Here is a 6,391-nt window from a genome sequence, read left to right on the forward strand (position 1 = left end):
CTTTGGCAAGGTTGTACTGAACTTCTGTGGAAACCTAAAGAATACGATTATCAAGTTGATCCTCTCTGAAAAAGGGAAGATGGTCCCTGTTATCATAGAGTATTATTACCCCTTGTTGATTCCGATCGTACACAATCACTCTCCCGTGGAGAGGTTTATCAAAGTATTCTGACTTGTTTTAAGAAAATAGAGGAAGGAGAAAGTATAGAAGGATATATAGACTTAAGAGAGCAGAAGAAGGAAGAAGAAGGGGGAAGTTGGTGAGTTATATCATAAAGAGTGTGAGAGAAGAAGGGAGGAAGAAGAAGGAAAAAGTTGGTGAGTTATATCATAAAGAGTGTGAGAATAGAAGGAGAAAGATGAAAGTGGAAACCGAAAAATTAACATGATTTAAAAGATCTCCTCTATTTTACCAATATGTATTAGTGTCAATATGCTTGGCCCTATAGGGCTTTGGCCCTACTTTAAAGGGCCAAAAGAACAAAAGGCCCTATACTCAATAGGGACAAATTTTCAAAAAACCTTGCAGCGTCAAAAGCTCTCATGGGCCAAACATCATAGGGCTAGCTCATGGATAATTCTCTTTTTTTTTTGGTTGCTTTTTCAATCTCTATTTCAACAAACTCTATCATATTTACACAATCAAAACTCTATTGACCAGGTCCACAAAATAAACTCTATTTACAAAGTCAAAAAATAAAACAATATTCCAAATCAAATTTTCTAAACATTCAAACTTTTACTAGACTGTTTTATTCTTCAAAAACTAAAACGATATTCCAAATCAAATTTTTCAAACAATCAAATTTTTACTAAACCGGTTTATTCTAATTTCCTATTATATTGACAAAGATGGCTTAAAATATAGGGTACAAGATGCTACCCTAAACTGAACTATATCACCAAAACGATGAAATATACTTAACTAAATCAAGACTTCGATAACAATCAAGTCCTTACTGTTGTTCTCTCTGCCTCCCATTTTCCACATCAATCTAAAAAATATTTGGTCCTACAGAAGCAGTCAAGTGAAAGCAAAAACTAGAACAACTACTACAACAAAGAACTAAAGATAACACCACCGTTTTCTTCCAATAAAGCTATCTACACCCGTGTCCTTTCTTGTGTGTATTGACAGAGCTTTTCTTTGATCTGCCAGTTGCCACTGTCCATTTTCAACTGGGATCAACAACACAGTTCTCTTTGACATGGCCAGTAGCACCGCACTTTTCATATTGTAAGTTTTGTGATCCATCTTTAGGTACTGCGGGAAATGGCAGTCCATTATCGTCAAGTACATAAATATTTATGGCACGTGTCCCGTTCCGATTTATCTTTGCCAAGGTTGTATTGAACTTCTGTGGAAACCTCAAGAATACGATTATCAAGTTGATCCTCTCCGGAAAAAGAAAGATGGTCCCTATTTTCATAGGGTATTATTACCCATTTTGATTCCGATCGTACACAGTCACTCTTCCCTCTTCCGTAGAGAGGTTTATCCAAGTATTCCGACATATTTTAAGAAAATAGAGGAAGAAAAAAGTATAGAGGGGTATATAGACTTAAGAGAGCAGAGGGAAGAAGAAGAAGGAGAAAGTTGGTGAGTTATATCATAAAGAGAGCGAGAGTAGAAGGGAGGAAGAAGAAGGGGGAAGTTGGTGAGTTATATCATAAAGAGTGTGAGAGTAGAAGGAGAAAGATGAAAGGAGAAACTGGAAAATTGATATGATTTAAAAGATCTCATCTATCTTCCCAATATGTATTAGTGTCAATATGCTTAGCCCTATTTTATAGGGCCAAAAGAACAAAAGGCCCTATACTCAATAGGGCCAAATTTTCAAAAAACCTTGAAGGGCCAAAAGCCCTCATGGGTCAAACATCATAGAGCTAGCCCATGGATAATCCTCTTTTTTTTGTTGCTTTTTCAATCTCTATTTCAACCATCTCTATCATATTTAAACAATCAAAACTCCATTGACCAGGTCTACAAAATAAACTCTATTTACAAAGTCAAAAAATAAAACAATATTCCAAACCAAATTTTCTAAACATTCATACTTTTACTAAACTAGTTTATTCTTCAAAAACTAAAACGATATTGCAAACAATCAAATATTTACTAAATTGGTTTATTCTAATTTCCTATTATATTGATAAAGATGGCTTAAAATATCGGATACAAGATGCTACCCTAAACTGAACTTAAACTATATCACCCAAACGATGAAACATACTTAACTAAGTCAAGATCTCGATAGCCTTACTATTGATCAAACCCTTACTGTTGTTCTCTCTGCCTCTCATTTTTCACATCAGTCTAAAAAATATTTGGTCCTACAGAAGCAGTCAAGTGAAAGCACTAACTAAAACAACTATTACAACAAAGAACCAAAGATAACACCACTGTCTTCTTCCAACAAAGCTATCTACGCCCGCGTCCTTTCTTGTGTGCATTGACAGAGCTTTTCTTTGATCTGCCAGTTGCCACTGTCCATTTTTGACTGGGATCAACAACACAGTCCTCTTTGACATGGCCGGTAGCACCACACTTTTCACATTGTAAGTTTTGTGATCCATCTTTAGGTACCACTGTAAGGCCCACATCGGTTGGAGAGGAGAACGAAGCATGCCTTATAAGGGTGTGGATACCTCTCCCTAGCATGACGCGTTTTGACGAGTGAGTGTGGGGGGCTTTGGCTATCATCCCTATCGTCAAAGGCAAAACCGTGAGGCCTTGTGTGCCAAAGCGGACAATATCGTGCTAGCGGGTGGTCTCGGCTGTTACAGATGGTATCAGAGCCAGAACCCGGATCGATGTGCCAGCGAGGGCGCTGGACTCCCTTAGGGGGTGGATTGTAAGGCCCACATCGGTTAGAGAGGGGAATGAAGCATGCCTTATAAGGGTGTGGATACCTCTCCCTAGCATGACGCGTTTTGACGAGTGAGTGTGGGGGGCTTCGGCTATCATCCCTATCGTCAAAGGCAAAATCGTGAGGCCTTGTGTGCCAAAGCGGATAATATCGTGCTAGCGGGTGGTCTGGGCTGTTACAACCACGAGAAATGGCAGTCCATTATCGTCAAGTACATAAATATTTATGGCACGTGTCGCGCCCAAATTATCTTTGGCAAGGTTGTACTGAATCAAGAATACGATTATCAAGTTGATCCTCTCTGAAAAAGGGAAGATGGTCCCTGTTGTCATAGGGTATTATTACCCCTTGTTGTCACTCTCTCGTAGAGAGGTTTATCCAAGTATTCCGACTTTATCCAAGTATTCCGACATGTTTTAAGAAAATAGAAGAAGAGAAAAGTATAGAATGGTATATAGACTTAAGAGAGCAGAAGGAAGAAGAAGAAGGAGAAAGTTGGTGAGTTATATCATAAAGAGTGCGAGAGTAGAATGGAGAAGAAGAAGGGGAAAGTTGGTGAGTTATATCATAAAGAGTGTGAGAGTAGAAGGTGAAAGATGAAAGGGAAAACTGGAAAATTGATATGATTTAAAAGATCTCCTCTATCTTACCAATATGTATTAGTGTCAATATGCTTGGCTCTATAGGGCTTTGGCCCTACTTTATAGGGCCAAAAGAACAAAAGGCCTTATACTCAATAGGACCAAATTTTTAAAAAACCTTGCAGGGCTAAAAGCCCTCATGGGCCAAACATCATAGGGTTAACCCATGGATAATTCTCTTTTTTTTTTTTGTTACTTTTTCAATCTCTATTTCAATAATCTCTATCATATTTAAACAATCAAAACTTCATTGACCAGGTCTACAAAATAAACTCTATTTACAAAGTCAAAAAATAAAATAATATTCCAAATCAAATTTTCTAAACATTCAAACTTTTACTAAACTGGTTTATTCTTCAAAAACTAAAACGATATTCCAAATCAAATTTTTCAAACAATCAAATTTTTACTAAACCGGTTTATTCTAATTTTCTATTATATTGATAAAGATGGCTTAAAATATCGGGTACAAGATGCTACCCTAAACTGAACTATATCACCTAAACGATGAAACATACTTAACTAAATCAAGACTTCGATAGCCCCAATGGTTATTTTGAAAAATCAGACTTCAATTCAGAGCCAAGGGTCACCGTTAAGACGTGAGATATATCAAAAGACAGCCATGATATAATATAAATAAATAAACTATATACATACATAGCCACATCCTATTACAAGTTTACAACATAATAATAATGCAACTCTGGACAAAAGGAACGAAGATGGAAACAATAAGTTTAGTAAGCATGCTCTTGGTACTAGGCATGATAGGTGATGACTTTCCAATGGATTACCTAGAAGGTCAGAACACTGCATGAACAAGTGTTGGGATTGAGCCATTAAAGTGGAACATGCAGTTAGTAGGAGTTGCTCAAAGATTCTTGAGATACCCAGAAGAAGAAGCTAAAAAGAGAGAAACTCAGAAGTTAAAAAGTTGGAATGAAGAAGACGACGTTAGCGTAAGAAAATTGATGGAATACATGTGGAAATGACACTGATTCACCAAAATGAATGCTTTTTTTTCTTTGCAAAATGAAAACAAGAAGCGATAGAAGAGTAGAAAACTGAAATTGCAGATAAGAAAGAAAGAGAAGAAGAAGAAGAAGAAGTTACAGAACGACGAAAACGAGCTACAGAGCAATGATGTTCAATCTGAGAAGCGAGAAGTAAGTTCTGCTCTACACGGTGGCATCGAGAGGAAAAGAGTAAAAGACAGAGACATGTTTAAGACTTTTAGGGTCAACCCTATTTCAATTATTTTTTTGGGACTTCATTAGGGACAGAACCTTGTAAGATGTATTTTTATAATTTTAGGGCTGTGAGTTAAAATTAAATTGAAGAATTTAGGACTAGTCCTAGAGTCTTGGATTATATTAACACCACTAGGTACTATTAACACACTTGCACTACACACTCATCCACTAAAAATAAGAGCATACGGAAGTATGGCCGAAAATTATAATATTAAAAAATGTATATGTAGTATTTTTTTTTTTTAAATTCTAATCATCACTAGCATGGTATGCTAATTGAGGCAAGGGATCTTTTCTCGACATATTTGGGCCCATATTTTATTCATGTTAAAGGCAAAATTTTGATTTTTCATGAACAATCTTGCATTTCTTTATATATAAGATATAACTCGTCTGTCACGATTAATTCTTAGGCTTTTATCAAAGGATGTTAAGACAACACAAAAAAAGAAAAGAAAAAAAGGATGTTAATGTTCAATTGTCTTAAAATACCATCGGAAAAAAAGTTGCATTGTGCACTAGTTAAACGTATTTTTATTCGTAATATCAAAGAATATGGTATTAATTAAGTTCTAAATTTTATGAGTTATAGCTCAAATGGTATAATTTTTTCATATTTATCTAAGAGATCGCGGATTCGAGTCTTCCTATATATATATATATATATTGACTGCTAACATTTTTCTTCAACATTTCTCTCCTAATAATTATAGTCTTTTCTTTGTCTAAGGGAGGTTTTTGTATTTTCGAACAAGAGGTCTTAAAAGAAAATGAGCTTAGTTATTTATTATTTATTATTTGACTAGTTCGATATTGGCGAGCTACTAGATTTCAAGATATTCCATCATAATTTTCTAGAATTTCTGGTATTTCAATCACGGCGGTTTGAATTCTTAAATTTTGACACTGAAATTAATTAAAAAATAAAACCAGCCACAATACTGAAAAAGTGAAGATTATCATTGACTTATTGTCAATTAGTATTTTCAGAATAACACCAATCAAATCACATCATAAGAAAAGTTTTATAAACACTTATTTATGTCGGCAAATGTACCAAATAGTACATGAATTATTATGTTATGTGAGAACCATTTCTTATACTATCCAATACTCATGTGCAATAACTTAAACCACATATTAATAATTAAAAAAAAAAGTAATATTACACATAAATTTTTTTAATGACAACTACTCATAATTAATGTAATCAGATGCAACCTGTATTAACCCCAAAAAAACAAGCAAAAATGTTTCGCTTTACTTGACAGAGACATTAAACATTAATACCAGCTTCTCTTATTTTAATTTCAGGGGAATGACAACTATGATTTCATAAATATATTGCTCTTCTCTTCTTATTTATTTTATCTATCATAATTACTTTTTAGTAAATTATTTTTTGATTTTCTACTATATTCTCAATGTGATACAATATTAAATTCATCACGAATATAAATTTTATTTAAGAATTTATAATTGACCAATTTAAATTGATTATTTTTTAGTAAATCATTAAATCAATTTGTTTAAATACAAAATCTATTAGTCTATTACTATCATTTTTTCTACATCCTTATATTAATATATTTAAGAGTTTAATTAATATGTGTCTTTAGATTTT

The sequence above is a fragment of the Arachis ipaensis genome, chromosome B02, assembly GCF_000816755.2.
Source record: "Arachis ipaensis cultivar K30076 chromosome B02, Araip1.1, whole genome shotgun sequence".
Lineage (NCBI taxonomy): Eukaryota > Viridiplantae > Streptophyta > Magnoliopsida > Fabales > Fabaceae > Arachis > Arachis ipaensis.